The sequence below is a fragment of the Sorex fumeus genome, unplaced genomic scaffold (genome assembly GCF_029834395.1).
Source record: "Sorex fumeus unplaced genomic scaffold, SorFum_2.1 ptg000002l, whole genome shotgun sequence".
Classification (NCBI taxonomy): domain Eukaryota; kingdom Metazoa; phylum Chordata; class Mammalia; order Eulipotyphla; family Soricidae; genus Sorex; species Sorex fumeus.
In genome coordinates, this window is record NW_026606059.1 from 23,196,014 (window position 1) to 23,216,517 (window position 20,504).

A 20,504-nucleotide genomic window follows, 5' to 3' on the forward strand; every position below is an offset into this window, starting at 1 on the left:
GTTTCCTTCTGAGTGGTGCCTTGCACTTGCACCCCTCCCACCCCCCCCACCCCCACCCCGCTCCCCGCGACACCCCCCTCCGGCCGCCGGCCGAGGGCAACTCTAAAAGTCTTGGACTTGCTGGAACCTCTAATTCCACTTTCTCTTCTCGCATTAAGTTGGTTTCCAGGAATTGAAGTTCTGCGCAGAGAGCCTCCTTCTTTGTCAAATTATTTCCTTGCCCAAATGAAAGAGTGATTGTTGGGGGGGAAGTGTACCACCCACTTAAATCCCCTTGTACCAACCTACTGCTCCCCAGAAATGTCTTGTGGGAATAATCAAAACGAATTCTGGAAGATTCCCCCTGCCCCCCTCAGTGCGTGCAGATTGCTTAGGAGTTCTTCCAGAGAGGGTCTCAAGCCCCTCGCTGGTCTCTTGTGGTGTCCAGTGGTTCCCCCTTGCGACCTTCCACCCTCCCCGCCTCGCCCCTCTGCTCTGGTCCCCGGCAGCCCGGGCTGCGGGTGAGAAGCTGAGTTCTAAAGCTCTCGTCCTGTCGCTTCTTTTCCTAGCTGCTGCAGCTGCCGTTGAAATTCGCTGTGGCCGCTGCCTCTTCCCGCTATAACCCCAGACCTCCAGTCATTGGGCAGCTCCTCGGAGGCAAGAAGTCAACACCATGGCAACCCGACAAGCCTATCAAATCGCCGGCTGGCGTGACAGCAGCAACGCTGCAGGCAGGAGTGGGCTGGGCAGACGAGCAGAGTGGCCACTATGCTCAGGTACACAGTCTTGGAGTGGACAGCTGCCGTCAGCCTCCACATTTTGTCGACACAGTTCATACACCACCCAGTTCATACCCCTGTCCTAGTCGGTTTAAAGCAGCAGCAGGAGGAGGTGGAGGAAGAGAGGAGGAGGAGGAGGGGTGGCAGGAGGAGGGAGAGGAGGAGGAGGAGGAGGAAGGAGGAGGAGGAAGGAGGAGGAGAAGGAAGAAGAGGAGGACGAAGAGAAGGAGTAGGAGGAGGAGAAGGTGGAGGAGGAGGAGGAGGAGGAGGAGGAGGAGGAGGAAGAGGAGGAGGAGGAGGAGGAGGAGGAGGAGGAGGAGGAGGAGGAGGAGGAGGAGGAGGAGGAGGAGGAGGAGGGTTGGAACAGCTGCAAGAGTTTCACACTCAGTGTAGTCCAAGTCCCAAGTTACCTTCTCTCAGGAGTCAATGGAACCAAGTGACAATAGGCTCAGAATCCAATGTAAGGAGTTTACACAAGTTATGGGTTCTTTCTTCACTAGTCCCATCATACTTAAACAACTCCTGAGTACTTGGGTTTTAAAAGGATTCAGGAACGTTGCATTTTTTTAAACTCCTCTCTTCTGCCACCTTTGAATTCTGCTGGAAAGATGACTGCAATGATCTCAGCTACCTTGGAGATAACTTAGACTTTATACCCCATCTGCCTTTATCTGTTTCTCTCCTAAGACGTGTGCTGTGTGTATTCTAGATCTCGAGTGTATACAAAGGAAAAGTAGAGGAAAATTGGAAATTTTTAACTAGGAATGTTGTGGATTCCTTTGGGGCCTATAGTCTTTGGATTTCTTTATTTTCTATAGAAACTACAAATTAGGTAGATGAGGAAGACAGAAGCTTCACTAACATCTCAGAGCATCATGTTAATTACTATGAGGCTGATAAAAGAGAAACAATGTTTCTCTTTTGATTGTAAAAGTAGTGTTTTTGGGTGGTCTGCAATTTATTTTTTGTTAGTGTATAATTTCAAAATAAAATCTTTGATAAATACTTGCTCAAGTATATAGAATGTTATCATGGCCACATGGTCTCTCTCTATCACTTAATTTATTGTTGATTTTTCAATTTCAGAGCTCAAGTTTATTGAAGTTGTATAAGGCAGAAAAAGAAATTCACTAAATAATGAAGTCAATTTATCATGTTGAGGAAATCTTGTATGAATCCTAAAATCTACCCTTAAGTCCACTCCACATAAACACAATTCACTAAATAAACAGTTTTATATCGATCTCATAATTTTTATGAAGAGGCTCTTAAAGTGTAAGTATTTAAATTATACTTGGCATGCATGAAATACTATAGAAATGGACAGTTGCTTTTCTTTTTAAAAAAAAGCAATTGCTATAATAAGCAGAGTATGATAAAGAGCCAATTTTGATGACTCTAGAAATTCAATGAAATCTTGACCTTCATTTCCATACTTTTATATTTCTTTTCTGACTGGATCCTAGTACATTTTCAAAACACAATTTTTAACAAATCAAAAATGACTACAGCCACATACATTTGAAGCACAGTTATAAAGTACTAGAGAAAACTTTTAGACACAATATAATTTTTTGTGTCTACACCAAAACTACACCTATACCAAAATCTCCAATAACTTCATAACATTTTCTTACTCTGTGCTACACTATAGGGTTATTCAATTTTTTAACAAAAAAGCCTATAGTGCATAGAGCAGAAATTTGCTTTTAGTTTTTATAGTTACCTCAATACTAAGTTACTGGCAATCTTAACTATATATACATGCACACATATATGTATATAATTATATACATATTTGCTAATTCAAATTATGCTTGACATGGATTGAGTTTTTATAGTAGGAAAGTAAGCAGAAATATAATACTATGATTTTAAGTGAAAATGCACATGTTTGCTCTCTTATCTCTCAATACTAAACTCATAAATTGAAAATGCTTTTAAAGGAGAGTGACATATATAGAAATCTTTCTATATATAGAAAGTAGAGTATATCTTTCTAGTATAGTTTGGCTTCAGTAAGAATAAATGAATGTAAGAAACATGATAACATTTTAAATTTTATTATTTCACTCAATGATATAGCCTTAGCTATAGCAAATCCTTATATACCTTAGGGTACTGTTTGTGCATGTGCATGTGTGTGTGTGTGTGTGTGTGTGTGTGTGTGTGTGTGCATGGGCACACACACATGTCAAAGACATGAAATCATGAAATGATACTTCTATTCAAAACTTATCTACATATCGTCTACATATAATTCTAACTTTTAAATTAAAATGAAGTTAGACACTATAGCCAAATGAAAGCATATTCTAGACTTAGGAATTATTTTTTAATCATACTCTTCCCTTATATGTATGATTCTGGAAATGAAGAGTATTTGAATATACTATACAGATCTTAAATTTTAGTTATAAGTCCATGTTAGTGTCCACCCTTAAAATGCTTTCTTAACACACCTATGTTAATGTAGGCGTGTCTACGTGCCACATACATGTTGCTAGTTAGCCTAGTTAGCTCTACATTCAAATCTTGTCATTGGCAGCTGTTTTCTACACTTTGAGTGTTTCCAGCTCTTGTAAGGAAGATTCCTCCTTTTTTAGCTAATGAGTAGGACATTGAAATTGAACATACTTAAAAGCAACATTCAAAACAATAATGCAACAATGCCTGGCTCATTTTCATCATAGTGGATTCTATCTCCAGTAGAGTTTCTTCCTGACCTTACCTGAGTAAGTACTTTAACTTAAAGTATGAGATGCACCTAGAGGGGCAATACATTGAGCTTAATAGGAAGACAGTTAATAACCTTTTTTCATCCTCGTGCACTATCAATCATGGCTGTCACCAGTCTGCTGAATCAAAGCAAAAGTGTTCTTCACAGATGACTGATTAGAAACGCAAAATCACAAGATCCATCTTCATGGTCACTTTTATTATAGTCATTTTTAAACTGACAGCAACCTGCTCAGTTTCAGCACACTGGGCATCACAAATAGTGTCACTCAGTGCAGCTAAGCATGAGAAGAGGTTGGTTGGATTATACTTAAAAATAATTAGGCCCGCAACCCTTTGTGGAGCTAAGAAAAAGGTATTCCTCTTTCTGTGCCCTCACGTTTTCTCCTCCTATACCTTGATTTGATTTTATATACATATATGTATACACACACACATACATATACACACACACATACACTACTTAGTTTATCATCTTAAAGGGAGGCACTGTGGAGTGGGGTAGTTTTATCCTTGTTAATGGCCTAGGAATTAGGGGATGAATATATTCACTTGAGAGTCATAGGTAACTTTTTGTTTCCTGTATTTTGTCAACTTCCTGAAAAAACAACATATCTGACCTCATAGTATAAATATGCTTCTTTTTGTACAGAATGAGACTTTTTAATGCAGACTTCAGTAATCTAGATACGGAAATGATACTCACTCTATAGGATCTTTTCTGTGGAAGGCATTTAACTGTGTCACTTGAATGTGGTTGCACTAGAATTTCTGAGGTTAAAACCATTTAAACATATACACTTAACGGCTGGCAAAATATTGACTATTCGGTGCGTATGCAAATACTTGATTGCTCACCTGTATTACTATTTACATTTTAGTTTTAGAATATTAAAGAAACTACAAATTTGAAAAGCCAATGAATAGTTAACATATAATAACACATAATATTAAAGTAGGGAATGTGAAATCATTATATCTTAATAAAATGATGAGGAACTTCTTCTTTGCTTAGGGTTTTGATGTTTATGACACTGAATCACAACTTCAGATTGATCAAATAATATTTTTATGTGAATTTTAATATTTTATAATGCTATAAGAGGATAATTATATAAATATTTACATAGGAAATTTATGATATAATTCAAATATAGTAAAATTGTAATACCCCCCTTACAGACTTTTTATTTCATATGTAAGAAGAGAAATATCTATTTGATTTAAATTTTAACTTAATAATTTTCACCTTAGTACCCTATTTTGAATTTCCATTGTTATCTTTTCCCTTTATCTCAAATGTGCACTTTCTTGTTAGAAGCTGATATATCTATTCTCAGAAAGAGAGGAAGATGGACAAGAGATAAAAATTATCAATAACTTTTCTTTATATAGCATATCTTGATATTAATTTTGAAATGTGTTATTATTCTACTTTGGTTCTTCTGTAGAACTGAATATTTTTTCTCTACCCTGTTACACAAACATGTACACACTTCATTGCTTTTGATGTTATCAGAATGCCTTTCTTCTCTGCACAAAATGAATATATAGATATAAGGCATTTATAGGATTGCAAAATTATTCTTCTTTTACACAGGAGGTAATAGTTGCATTAATATACTCCGTACAATACAAAGCTAATATCAGTTTCTTTTTGTCTTTTTACACTTTTTTTTCTAAAATGATCTGGGTCTAAAATGAACAAATTATAAAATGTAACTAGATTAACTATTTATATTTTATGTTTTAGTTATGTAAATTGTCCTAGAAATTGTATAGATATATGCCTTAGATATTAAAAATATTTCCACCTTGGACAAAACATTCATGATAGTATTACTGTGCTTTTTATGAAGTACAGTTAAATGAACTATTCTTTTTTAAAAGTTACATAATTATGTAAGTGACAAAGTAATAATCACCTTAGCATTCTCAATTTATTATGGCACTAAAAGTTTTATTTCTTCTAAAAATTGTTTTTAGATTTGAATAAGTTTACAATTTTCAAACTATGGGATGATACCCATAGAATGAAATATAATGTTTTAAAGTTAATTTTTATAGTAGCGTTTCTGATTTGGTTAAACAGAGTAAAATGTATATGGAAGAGGTTTATTTTAAAAATATGGCAATTTTTGTATTGTAATACTCTTTTCAACAAAAAGTGATAAAATAACCAGTATGATTTTTTTGGGACAATATTAGTGTAATCTATGAAAGTGGTCATTATAGATCTTCAGTATTTTAGTATACATAATAATTATGAAAATTATAAAGACTATAATATTTGTAAATATAAGATTATGCTTGCCTTTCTAGATAAGTCTTAATTAACAAACTATTTTTGAAACTTAAAACAAATCTAGTCACAAATTAATTTATTTTGAAGGTGTTGTGGAATATCATTGTTTTATAATTAGCTTTATATAATATGAAAATTACATATACTTGCTGTTAAAGCATTATGATTAAAGATATTTTTAGGAGGGGGAGGCATCTTAGCCATATTTACTTTAAATATTTATAAGGTTATTTTGATTTTAGTTTTGAAACTTATTTTAATTTGTGTGCATTGTTAATGCTTACAATTGCATCAAATGTTCTTCTGTTTAAGTGAGTTTATAAAACACACAATTTAAAACCATGATGATAAATGTAGTAGTATGAAGTTCATTATTTAGTCATACATTACACATTATATATATGCATGCATATATACAGACACAGTATTATGTCTAAATGCTATCATATTTATTTTATTGACTTCTTTAAATGCGTTCACACAAACATTGCAATTATCCAAGCCATACCTGCATTTATACAGTCTGAGTATGCAGTTATAGCATTTTTCTCTCGCCTGGGTATGATTTTCCCTTGGCATAGAATTGCTCTTTGTTGAATCTTTATGATTAAAAAAAGAAGTTATCTGAGTGTCAGTTTGCAATAAATGTGTGAGAAGAAGAACAATCAGGCCATCTTCTAACATGTCTTTTCTGCTTGGGCTTTAAAGTTTTAGCTCCCAACTAGGTAGTTAAGAGAGAAAGACAAAAAGAAAAGAAAAGAAAAAAGAGAAGCCTTACAAAATGCACCTTTAACATTTAAGAGCCAAATGAAAAGAGTAAACAATGACATAGTTGCAATGATTTGATACATAATTTTATTTTAGGATGTCATTTTGTTCAACCCTTTTTACTTAAAAAATGATACATAGTCTTCAAAAATCTCTAGAATTAAAATTACATTGTTTTCTGTACCATTCATTTCCCCAAATCTTTCTGCCACTCAGCAACTGAATTTATAGGATGCACTTTTATAATGAAGAGACTATTTTGAGCACCTTGCCTATTTTCACCATTTTAGTTTACCAAGAGATATGCAAATGCACTTAATAACAACTTTTCAAATTCACTTCAAGATCTTAGGGATATTTTCAAGTAAAAAAAATTAAGTTAATATGATATAAAGATCCCTTTTTTTGATAGCTCAAGCTTTTATATGTAAACCTTCACTTATGTATTACATAACCGCTGAAGAATTTTAATGTATTGCAGTTCATTTTGTAATATTTGCGCAAACATTCAGAGTAGTATTATGTTGCTTAGTTATTTTATTATATTATATTTCACATTGAGATTTTCATTTGAATTTTCCTGTTTTCAATATTTGAACATAGTCTCATTAACTATCGTAAACTAGTAGTTTAAGGAGGGGTAATTCTGAAATGTAAACACTCCTTCTAGAATTTTACAGCATTGCGATGGAAGAGAAAGAGGGGACTAGCATTACTTTCCCCCAAACATTTCCCTGTTATGATTATAAGGAAAGATCAGATGCTGTGGCAATTTTTTTCATATGCGATCTTTCTTGTGAATTATTTTCAAAGTCAGCTGTCCTTAGACCCCATTTTCATCTCCAAAGAGCATTAAATTTTGCTTCTTTGTAAAATATTTCTTCATAACATATCTTAGTATAACTCACTTTTAGCAAAAGAAACACCCAAACTCAATCTGGAGACCTCCTTCCAACATAATTTAGCTGGACCTTTTCTTAGTAAAGGTTTTCTGGTTTTCATTTTCACTTCATATTCTCAAATAAAAGATCCTTTGTTGTCTACCATTTGATTGGACTTAATGAAAAACACTCCATTTTAACTTAACAGTATTTCCTTTTGAATTTTTTATATTTAAGAACACTGTCAAAAATCAAACATTTAATCTCAGGTTTTTATATTTCAAAATATATTACTATCACATGGCTCAGAGAGGTGATGTAAAAAGGATACCGAAAAGATTTCAAAAAGAAAAGCAAAAGCGAAAAAACCCGGCTTCGTTTTAATATGAAACTAAATACTATGGCTAATGTGCAGATTGGGTACGGCAGCTGACTGTAAAGACTAACATGTGACAGGGTGCCAACAGCGGAATTGTGCAGTATTGACTAAATGAGGTTCACTGATTTGTATTGAGGCTAATATCTTCTTTAAACAATTCCGTGTAAATTGTGCGTATAAAGTCATTGGAAGCTATTTCTCAGGACAGCCTCGCTGGCTAGCTACCTGCTGGAGTGAGGAAGATAATCAATAGGAAGAAATAGAGCTGAGCATGAGGCTGGGAAGCTTCAGAGCAGTTAATGCTGATAAAAGTAGATGATGTCAATATTTGGGAATAGCACAACTCTAGGATAATAGACAAAAGAGAAGTGCATATGTTGGAGAGTGTTCAAACAGGGGCAAAATTAAAGCCTAAGGGCAGATGATGCCGTAGGCTGCAAAAGACATTATTTCTTGCAGGTATTGTTAAATTCACTGAAGTCCAAATAGAGCAAGATGTCATATGAAAAAAAAGTACCTAACTTTCATCGGCAGCTTAAATACCCATTTCCATTTTAATGGTCAGTTGGCTTCTGCTGATGATTAATACAGGAAGGACTCTACTCAAAACATTTGGTAGACATGAAATTTTCCTTATGTAATTGTAGTCAATATCTCGTGATTAATTTTTTTGAATTCCCAAAGTTTCTTTATATATATATACATATATATATATTCACACACAATACACACACATACACACATATATTTATATACATACAAAGGGAAGGTAATGTATTGCAAGAAAACAAAAATAGGCTCTCTGTCAAATGATGATACAAAAAATGCAGACATCTAATTGTCTTTGCATCTAGCATATACTTGCAGGCACTTTCCCCCCCCAAAGGTGAAGGACTTATTGGAAATGAGGTAATGGTATATTTTTACTAATTTAATACTGAAAATCAGTTTTCCTTTTGCTGTCAGGCGATGAAATTTTGTTCTCCTGTGCTGATCTTTCTGTTGATGTATTATGACACAGTCTGTCAACATGAACAGATATGTGAAAGGAGATTGGGGGACTGAGATGTACAACCTGCATGAAACTCTTCTTGAATTTTAAGTATCTTAGCATGTTTGGGTACAACAAGTACGGTTGTGCTTACTTTAAAATGCTGTATTTTTATATCATTTAAGCCCAGGCAAAACAGGTGAACTTTGACAAGGTTGAATGAGCAAGCCAAATCCCAAGCATATATTTCTGAATATCAATTATATAGCTCCTTTACATTATAAATTGATTCCTTTAAAAAAAAAACAAAATTAAAAAAACTCTCCCCATTTGCAAAACATTCAACAAAGAGGAGAAATCAGTTCATGTACGTGATTATCAACCATAGTTATTTTCTCCCAAATTAAACAATTCTACAACTGTTACATGCTTTTATTGTCACAGATGTTTTTATTGTTTGGTGTCAGATATCTGGATTATATCAAGCACATGATTCTGAGGTTAGGTAAAACAGCCCTGGTCGATGGTTTTCACTTAAAACCAAGCTAAGAAACGTTAACAGAAAAATAAACTTACTTACTAGAACCTGACCTTTTGAATACAGAGTTTACTTATAAAAATTAGAAATAAATAAAATTTACCATTGTTTTTGTCTTATGTTTTTATTTTTCGAATAACATTTATCTTGATTTTTTTGTCTTGCATGATTTTGTATTGTGGTTGTTAACACAGTAGATCTCAGTGAAAAATCATTTCAAATATATACTTACAAAGTTTTCCTGCAAATAAAAGTTGTTTTTTTTTAAAATGACTAGTATGTTGTCATATATTCCACATTTTATATATATATAGAAATTTAAAAATCTGTAGCCATTATTAAATTCTAAAGAAAGCTTCATTTCAAATAAAGTATGAATTTTGATTTAGAGACACAGAAAAAATCTTTTAAGATCTATACTTCAACTAATTTGTTAATCTTGTGCCACTTTCAGCATTTGTCACACATATAGACCAGGAAATTGGCTCCATCTCATTCTAGCTCTGTATTGAATTAAAAACCTCTACTGCAAAGAAGAGCATGATGTGGGGAAAGAATAAATTTAGTTCTTTCTTTAGTAATGCACATATATTTCCATACATTTCACATCCTAAGGGAGCCTCTGAATGCATTCAATAAATACAAAACTATAAAGTATAATTCCACAAAAGGAAATGGTTTAAATTTTTTTTCGTATTTTAATATGTCATTTTAAGTTTGAAATCCGGAAGTGAAATAATTTTATTTTACTTTTTTTTGGGGACAGACACTTTCAGGATTAGAAATAAATCTAAAATAATGAATCTTAGTTGCTCCTTCCACTTGGAAAATGTTAGCAGGTTTAGATAAAGGCAAATTAAATATCAGCAGTAGCAAATTGAGAAAAATGTTTTATGCCACTTAAGTCTACGTTTGCATTCAATTCCCAAGTCCACCTTGGCTAATCCAGTGGGACACTGTATGCAAACTACTTGTGTATACAGTGAAAGGAATGCCCATTTCTATTTCATGTATCTAGACTAACAGAAATGTTGGTTTTTCAATCAAGTGTGATAATTAAATGGGTATCTTTCAAGCATGATGGTAGCAAAATCTTTAAGATTTTTGTTAAAATGTAATACGCCTGCAGGTGAAGGAGATGACTAACTCTGATATAGCCTTGCAGTATGTGCAGTTCACTATACTTTCAGGTATTTGAATCTGTGACTGTATTCTGAGGAGACAGAGCAATGTGGTAGATTTATGGTGGCCTCATGGAAACAGAGCTAGCAAAGATTATGGCATACTTGTTTAGAAAAACGGTGAACTGAAGGCTGCTGATTTACACTGACATATATCTAGATGAAACCATAGTTTGCAAATTGCCTCAAGGAGTCATCTTTTATTAACCATTTGATAGATACTAAAATGTACATATCTATTTTAAAACATATCAGGGATACTGATATATTTGCAAAGATTCGCTTTATAACTTAGGTTAAAATAATTTATTACATCTGTTTTCTAATTACATTGAAATATCTGATAAAATGTCTTGTTAAGAAATTCATTTCATTGAATTTAAAAACTGAAAGGTCTAGTGATAAAGAACATTTTGAAAAATGTGACAGTAACTTACATATGAATTCAGAGACTCAGAGTTTTAAATGTTTTTTTTTTCACATTTATGCTGTAATTCAAGGATAAGATATAACCTTAAAAGGTATGTCTAAATTGGGCAAATTAAATCCTCTATTGTCTGGTATCTTCCCTTTTTAAGTGTTTAATCAACCTGGTCTTTATTTGAAGGATGTGACTGTCACTCTATTATTTTATAAGGCCAGTGAAGACGTTCCTTGACTTCATTCAGGAATCAAATTGTGAAAAGATACATTTATAGATTTTTTCCCCCAATGGGAAGTCATATTAATATATGATCAGAACTAACAGTATGCATGACACAGACTTGTAATCAGTCTGCCATGCATTTTAAATTCTGGCAACCATTATTTCTTGCTGCCCTTCCTGAATTTTTGTAATAATCCAATGTGTCACATTTATATTTAGCAGAACCACTTTTTCCAAGTTCACAATATCAATTTATATACTCATACTTAATCTGAGAATTAAATATTTGAGAAATGATCAGAGTGTCAAACAAATGTTGCTTTGAAATGCCCTTAGAATCACTGTTCTTTCAGAAATCTCATTGTATTGGTTCAAATATCTTTACATTTCACAAGGAGAAAAACAATTTATATTTTGCATCAGAGTTTGAACTTTTCATGCAAGTATGGTGTAAGTGGGTATCCCTGGAAGTCCCTGGAAGTCACATTTATAAGGTAGTGCATCTCTCAACTGCTCCAAGGCATAAAATCTCCCTACAAACAGCACTTGACAGATTAAGAGAATCTGGCTCAAATTATGAGATAATTTTTAACTCTAGCATAAATCTTAAATTTTTCTTTTGGGTCTCCTTTCTAAGTGAAAGCAAAAGGAATATACAGCAAAGGCTGTAGCGATAGCATATCGGGTAGGGTGCTTGCCTTTCACGTGATTGACGGAGGTTCAATCTCTATCCCATAGCACATCCAGGAGTAAACCCTAAGTGCAGAGCCAAGAGTAGTAACTCCTGGACATTGCCAGGTGTTGCCCCAAAATAAATACAAAAACAAGGAACATACATCAACCACCGATTTTCCAGCTACTGTCCTAACACACACACACACACACACACACACACACACACACACACACACACACATGCAGAGATTTACCTGCCAATTACTTTTTTCTTGTTTTTCTTTTCTTTTCTCTTCTTTTCTTTCTTTTCTTGTTTCTGGGTCACATCTGGCGATGCTCAGTGATTATTCCTAGCTCTGCACTCAGGAATCACTCCTGGAGGATTCTGAGGACCATATGGGATGCCAAAGATTGAACCCAGGTCGGCTGGGGCCAAGCATTTATTATCTCTACCTCGCAAGTACTAGTACTATCTCCATGAACTATCTATCTGGACCAATATCTTATTTGTTTTCTTTCATGTCTTGGGGGTAGCTGCTTCCACCTTGAAAGGATAAGGTGAAAGGGCAAGGTGATCAGAGCACCTGCAATGTTTCTCTGAGAGATGAAAAAAGGTCCCACTTTGATTCATGTGTGTGTGTGTGTGTGTTTGTGTGTGTATTGCCATAAATAGAATAGTACTATGCTATATACATTTTAGATGATATAAAGATGGGATTGGGAGTGTAGTGGCCTTGCACTTGCCCTATATGTATTAGACCCTAGGTTCTATTTCTGGGCACCACATGTGGGAGGCACCCTATTAAGGTGAGGCTCATTTGGCTCATCTTTGACTCATTTCCTGACATGGCTAATCCCTGGAATATGTACTGATGTTGCCCCCACTTCCAAGAGGAAGAATTTTGAAACACATTGAAACACATCAAAGAACATTGAAGTCACCTATCTTGATGGAGAGATAAGTATCAGAGATATGATAGAGGTTTTCCCTTGACCACTGTCATACTGTTTTCCTAGTAGTTGTTTAGTAAAAAATATGCTGTTCTTTGAATCCAAGAGAGTATAATCATTGTCTGTGTTTCTCCAAAGGAGGTGGAGAAAGAGCAATTTGTTTTCTTCTTATAGTTAAGAAATTAGAAAGTAGCTTAGTTTGATAATGTTTTTGATAAGTTTGATAAGCTACTTTTTTCTGAAGAAAGGTAAATGTTTGGGAACTAGATAGAGTCTCAGCTACAAAAATCAGAATGTTGAATGTGGCAGATTTAATCCTTGAGATTCTATTTTTTTGTGAAATGATACCCAGATTTCCCATCTTTCTCAGTGGCATTAATTTATGACTGAGTTAGAAAAAGATGCAAAATTAGATAACTTTTAAGTATTCCATGTGAAGGTGTCAAAAATAACACTTTTTTTCTCTTTGAAGTAACAATTATTTTTAATGTTGTATAGGTTTCAGGTGTGCAAATGTTGAAAATCAATATGCAAATTCTATATGAATTTCACTCCTAAAACTCCAGTCCTATCCTTCAATATACATTTGAAGGCATCTGCTGTGCTTCTGTATCTTTAATAGAAGTTACCTTTAGTTTGTTGTGTTCTTTTTCAAGAAGAGACTTTTTAAAGTTCATTTTGTTGTATATACATATCATTGTATGAGAGTCAGTGAAATCTACAGCATTTCAAAAGAAATTTTTTTTTTACTACCTGTAAAGATTCTGCACCTAGGAAAAAAATGATTTCTTTACTATCTTGGGTAAGATTCAGCACCTAATTTCCTATATTCTCATCAATAATTGCTTTCATGATTTCTGTTTTATTGTTTCTATGTTTTAAAAAAAGATTTACTGAAAATGAATTGCTTCATGTACTCAAAAAAATCACAGATTCTGTAGAAGTTGAACACCCATCAAGTTAAATATTACTGTAGGTGTTTGTTTGTTTGCAGGGCAAGGGATTACACTCAGGGTCTTACACCTTTGAGGCATGTGATTTACCACTGTGCTGCAACTCTGCTAAGTTAAACTATATTTCTTATACACACACATTATTGAAGTAATAGAAATATTTTGCTTTCTTGAAAATTATGGAATTTACTTAAATATAAAGGATGTTTTACTAGAAGCAGATTCTCCATAACTCTTAATAAAAATGCATATTTGCTTTGATTAAAACATTATTTTAAAAGATTATAGAAGTTGGAGTATAATACTGGTCACTGAGATTTATTAAGTTAAAAGTAACCTTTTTTTTAGGGTTGCATGTAGATGAGGATACGGGCAAAGGCAGTTCACGGGTCCTATAGTAATGGAAATAGAGGATTAAGAGAAATATGCTGTAGTTATTAAGTATACAATCCCGCAAAATGCATGAGTGGAAGCAATAGAATCAGTGCAAAGAAGTGTGGAATTCCAGCTGTAGTTAATGTGGTGTTGCGACTATACTCATTGGCCAATTTAGACATAGATTTTTTTTTAAAGTTGGTATTATAATAAAGGGGAGGATAGCTCACTAGATGTTTCTAAATTATTCTTTGAAATAGATTAGGACCACAGGTATTTAGAAAGCATAAATGTTATTAATTTACAGAATATATAAACATGTAGGGTTGGAGGTCATACTTGGTAGTTCTTAGGAGCTGCTCTGGCTTCAGCTCAGGGATCTCCCCTGGAGGTGTGTAGGGGACAGTTGTGGGGATCGAACCTGGGGCCTCTTCTGCAAAGCGTGCTCTCTAACTCATTGAGCTCATATCCCAAGTCCTGTAGAGTATTTTGATAATTCTAGTATCTACTGATTTTCTATTTGAAAACTATCATTTTTTTCATATTTCATTAATGAATGTTATTTCCAATGAGAGATTTTATTTTGAGAATTTTTATTTATTTATTTTTTAGGGAACACACAGCAATGATGTTGAAATGGAGCAAAGCTACTCTCGTCCATTCTTTGCATAGTTTGTTGGGTACAGAGATTCTAGGGTACAACCTGAGTCACATCCAGCTGTGCTAAAACTTAGGGCCTATCGCGTTCTATGCCTGTGCTCTAGTATATCTGCTCTAACCCTGTTTTAAACATTTTTTTAAAAAGATCTAATTAAACGTCAATATGAAAAGAAATCTTAAAATGAAAAACAGAACTCAGAATACTATGCTTACATCAACTTATTGAGTTCATAAACACTAAACTAATAATTCATTTTATTTGCAGTAAAAATAATTTATAAACAATATTTTTAAATAAAATGAATTTTCTTTTTATAGTTGCACTGGTTTCGCATATTTGAACTATATTTGATGTAGTGATAAATAAGATGTTATCATTATTTTTAAGAAAATCATAGTCTAACAGAATATTTAGTATTCAAAGGAGCATTGACGAAAATATTAACTCCACAAAACTAATTTGAGAGTGTAAATATAGTTATTTATGTTTTGGGCTACAGAGTATGCTGTGATTTTTCCAAACATTTGTAAGTTCTTCCTCTGTCATATACATATATATACATATATACACATATATAAAATATCTGTATGTGTTTATATAAGTATGTATGTATGTGCATGTATATGTATTTTTTAATTGAGAAAACAAGACATCTTTTTAAAAACGAAAATATCTTTTAGGGACTGGAGCGATAGCACAGTGGGTAGGGCATTTGCTTTGCACACCGCTGAACCGGGTTCGATTCTCAGCATCCCATATGGTCCTTCAAACACTGCCAGGAGTAATTCCTGAGTGCACAATTCCTGTGCATTCCTGGGTGTGACCCAGAAAGCAAAGAAAAAAAACCTTTTATTCTCTAATTTTCTTACTTGTGGGAAATAAAGACAATGGTTTTCTCTCTCATCCTAGCTGAAGATGCTGTTTATCTGAAGGAACAATTACACACACGTATAAGTTGACATATAAAGATTTTATAGCATAATACTGTAAATAGTAATTTTTGTAAGTAGCAAAATTTCTTCAACTGCTATTGTTTTATTGACTAAACTTCGCACATTTTTTATTTTTAAACTATTTTCTTTCAAAGTCTAGCAGGCCATGCTATATATACTTTTTGAAAAAGGGAAGCAATGATTCTTTCATTTAATTCTGATAAGAATAACAAATATCTCATTTTTTCCTTGTTCTTTAACATAGTTTACTTGTGCCCTGATATATGACCACAAGGCGTCATTCCTTTTGACAATTTCAAGCAATGCATAGATATTTGATGAATTGATGAAGTATAAACACACCCAAAATAAGTTGGTTGTTCAACATCACATGGAAAGCAAAAGCATAGGACACAATATAGTCAGTCTGTTGGACATGAGATGAAACAGATAAAAGAAGAGAAAATGAGCATATCTAAGTTTACGAACGGTTAAGAATTCACTGATAGATGAAAAATAAAATTTAAACCTACATCTATCTTTATCTTGTATGTTACTACATCATATTTTATAATTGCTAGGACAAAAATACTTTGTTTACTGGAAAAATAGTACAGTGGGAAGGGCATTTGTCTTCCTTGCATGCTGCTGACCTCAGTTTGATCCCCTGCACTTTTTATGGCCTCCTAATTCTTGCAAGGAGTGATGCTCAAGCTCAGAGCCAGGAGTAAGCTTTGAGAAAAGTCCCCCACTCCCTCCCCAAAATAAAAAAAATTATGTTGGATTGTAACTGTCAAAATTAAATCCAATTTTTATAGATTACCTCCAGTAAGTATGTTTTCTATTCTTACTTGACATTAATGTTAAAAGCATTTCTGCCATTTTTTATCACTGGTGTTACCAGATTTCTGGTTTTAAGCTTTGCTCTTATTTTTGTTTGTTTGCTATTGGATGATACTTGGATGTGCTCAGGGTAGTCCTAGCTAGGTTCCTGGGTTCTTGGGCAGATCATGCAATTCCAGGAACCAAACCCAGGCCTACTGCATGCAAAGTTTAGTTCATTGGCACAACCCCATGAGATACCTATCTGGCCCCTCTTGAGCTCTGATATTAAAAACTCTAATACAATGTATGCTGATACCTGTAGGAACAGAGTAGAATGGTAGTAATAATAACTTTCTTACACAGAATTGTTGCTCTCTAAATGTAACCTAATGATAGAATTAAAAGGTGGCAAGTTTTCAATTCTTCTGAAAAAATCACTTAATCCCAAAGATCATGAGTATCCTCCATCTCTCTCTACCCACCCCACATTTTTATTTATTTATTTATTTATTTATTTATTTATTATTTTTATATTTTTTTTGGTTTTTGGGTCACACCCAGCGATGCTCAGGGGTCATTTCTGGCTCTGCACTCAGGAATTACTCCTGGTGGTGCTTGGGGGACCATATGGGATGCGGGGGATTGAACCCAGGTCAGCCGCGTGCAAGGCAGTGATAAATATTTGAAACAGGGGCAATGTAATGCACCAGTTTCCTCATAAACTGAATTCTGACAATTTGAAAAATAGTTGTAACATCATAAGTGTATTTTCTAGTGCGGAAATATTTTTACTAGTAGTATATCTATACATATTCTAATTTTACCATTTAAAAGTAAACTTTTGAATTTCTGAACTCTTGCTTTAATGAGATACTATTATTTAAATACTGAAAAACATAAAGATCATTTTAATTTCAAATAAAGACAGAGTAAGCTAAATATTAATACAGATATGTAGTAGAGGATTAGGTAACACAAATGTTATTCTGGACAACACTATAGTGATTTAAAATGAAAACAGGGGCCAGAAAGATATTCAGATTTTAAGCACTTGCTTTGCGTGCAGTTGATTCCAGTAGTATCACATATTGTCTCAAGCAAAGCTAGAGTGGTCCCTGAGCACAGAGCTAGGAGTATGCCCTATAAATGACTGCTTGTGAGCCAACCACACCCTTCCCCAATAAATTAAATTCCATGAAAAATTAAAGCAGATATTGTATTATATGTACATTTGCACATTTATGAAGTCATCAATATAAAGTTTCTTTCTCTCTATCTATCTATGAAAGCTTTGAGGCAATTATACCAACATATCTGTGTTTTATTCTGGATGTGGGATTATAGATGATCATTGCCCTTTACTTTCTATTCCCTGCTTTCTAAGGTTTTCCTTAAATATACTGTCTCATTTTCGAAATAGAGAACATATAAATATAAGCCTACACTTTCAGTAAATTTGATCTTGAATCAAAAATTCTATTTCCATGGGCCAGAAAGATAGTACAACAGGAAAGATACCAACAAAAAGCACCAGATTATTTTTTCTCCATCTGATTATTTGAAGGTAACCTGGGAAATTTTTATAGACACAATAATTATTGGCATGTTTGTTAAAAGAAAATCATGGTACAGCTTGATATATACTTGTCTTTCATTCTTAAGTATTAATATGGATTTTACTGTGTGATTCTATTTTAACATTTTAATTAAAAAAATTTTTTTGATGATGCTGTTGGGAAATTGGTTCAGACCTGGCTGCTCAGGGCTTTCTCTTGACTCTGCTCAGGGTCCATTCCTGGTAGCACTTGGAGGACCATACACAGTACTGGGATCATACCAGACATTCAACCAAGAGCTCAAACCCCTGTGCTCTGGCCCCGATACTGTGTGATCTTAAGCTGGATCAAATCAACTGAGTCAATATAGGGATGCGTTAATATGGGTAATCTCTGATCTACATCACCAAACGGAGGTGTTAGGAACAAAGTTCCGATTTTGTTGTGTGGGAAGCTGGCCCTTTAACTGACCAAGGACCTATGTGCCTGTGCTATGTATGGTTATCTTGGCCTACGTGACCCTGAATAAGTGGGTCCTGACTTGCGCAAATCTGGTACTGTGTCTGCTCTGACTGCAACCTATGCATATCCTGAGCTATGTATAGTTATCTAATAGAAAACATTTGTCACAGCTAGCCCAAGAATAAGAAATAACTGACACTGATTAACCAAGCATATGAAACGTGTGGACTTTATAACTCTCCTAATCATATATGATATGACGTAGTGATGTAATTGCCTTCTGTGATGTAAGCATAGTTTCCTGCGTTGCAAGGTATATAATACCCTTGCTGCCCTGAATAAAGTGCTGTCCTGTCCTATCTGCTGTGCTCTCTGCTCTGTCCTGTCCTTTTTTTCTCTCTGCTTCTAAACTGCATTGTGTCTCTTGTGTCTTGTGTTCATTCGATTGGTTTCTCCTTGCACCTATGGACCCTAGGGCCACCTCTGCGGGCCAGAGGAGTGGTCTGGTGGGGCCCCCCGCATTGTTGTGCATATTCTACTGTGTTTATAAAAATCCCTGAGAGAAACTGAAAAAGAAACCCCTACAATCTGAGAGTGCCAGGGTGCCATTCTGACAACTATTTTTAATTATTAACCTCTGTGTAAGTGCCAATCTCACATTAGAGTGACTTTCTCTCATTGTTTCAATTCATGGGAACAGATCAGTATCGGAAGGGGCTCTTTTTGCTTGCCTTGCAAATGTTTCCCATTTGTTTTTCTAATTCTACTCTCACTGCTGTGGCATTTGGGAGTTGGTGCAGTGGGGACGTTACTGTCATGGGAAGCGAAGTTTGTATGTGGCCACTTACTAGTTGACAGCATCTCTATAGCAATAGTAGGAACAACACTCTGACCTATGGACATGAACAAGTGTCTCCTTCATTTTTTCATCCAGGTTGTACTCTTAGAATTTTTCTCTAGTTTTTGTGTTTTTTCACTATATAAAAATAAACTATGAAAATAACATCTGAGAGGGATTGCAGAATAGTCTTGCATTACTGTCAATGTGCCAATATCTTATACTGATGTTAGGAAGAAGCTGAATAGAGAAACTGAGACATTTTCTGTAAGCTAGTAGGAAAAGAGCAGTGTGAAGTGGGTGGGTCAAAGGACAAGTGATGTGTAGCACTTAGTGACAAAGGTACTAACTACCAACCATATTTGGACAAGTGTTGTGGAAAAAAAAGAGAAGATGAAACAAACAAAAGACATGATGGTTAAATGTATAGGTTTTAAAGTAGTATGAATATCTTGTCAGTGTTTTAAAGGTTTTTTTGAGACTGAAGAGTTTAATCTCTCTTATGTGCTTATTGTAATGGGATGATATTCGTATTATACTAGGGAAGTAATCCAATACAGTTAGCATTTTGCTTCATACCTTTTGATTTTATTTACAGTGAAAAATGATACCACCAGAGTCATATGCAAAATGGAACTCATCTTTTTGGCCTACTGATGGGAAATAAAATAATACATTTCATTTTTAACTTCAGCAAAATAAAAAGCTGTGATTTCAAGAACAGATAGATTGGTAAGAAAATGTTTGTTTTATAGGAAGATTTATCAGTAGCATAGTAAAGTATAAAGGATGTAGAATGTCAGAACATATTTTTTTTAAAAAAACAAAACTGTGACACATGAGGGAACATATTTATATTAGGTAAGGATGCTGTGCATGAATATTTATATTTTTCCTGAGTATATAAAAATAAAGCTGAAGTATAATTGAGGAGTCTAAAAGTATTTAATTACTAAATTTTTTAATTTTAATTTTTTAATTCCCTTCTACAATCCTCATTTCCTTTACTCTTATTGATGTGATGGCTGAGTTTCACACACAGTTGTGCACCTTTAACTATGGTGCTTGTCTGGGTTAGAACAGTAAGCTG

At 34.2% G+C, this 20,504-nt stretch overlaps 1 long non-coding RNA gene across 1 annotated transcript; it reads left to right on the top strand.

The window, feature by feature from the left end:
• The first annotated feature begins 552 nt into the window (after positions 1 to 552).
• Positions 553 to 20,146, top strand: LOC130021388 (uncharacterized). Its single transcript, XR_008792155.1, has 4 exons — positions 553 to 755; positions 1,845 to 2,033; positions 3,326 to 3,493; positions 20,013 to 20,146. It is a non-coding gene; the product is annotated as an uncharacterized LOC130021388 (long non-coding RNA).
• The last annotated feature ends 358 nt before the right edge of the window (positions 20,147 to 20,504 follow it).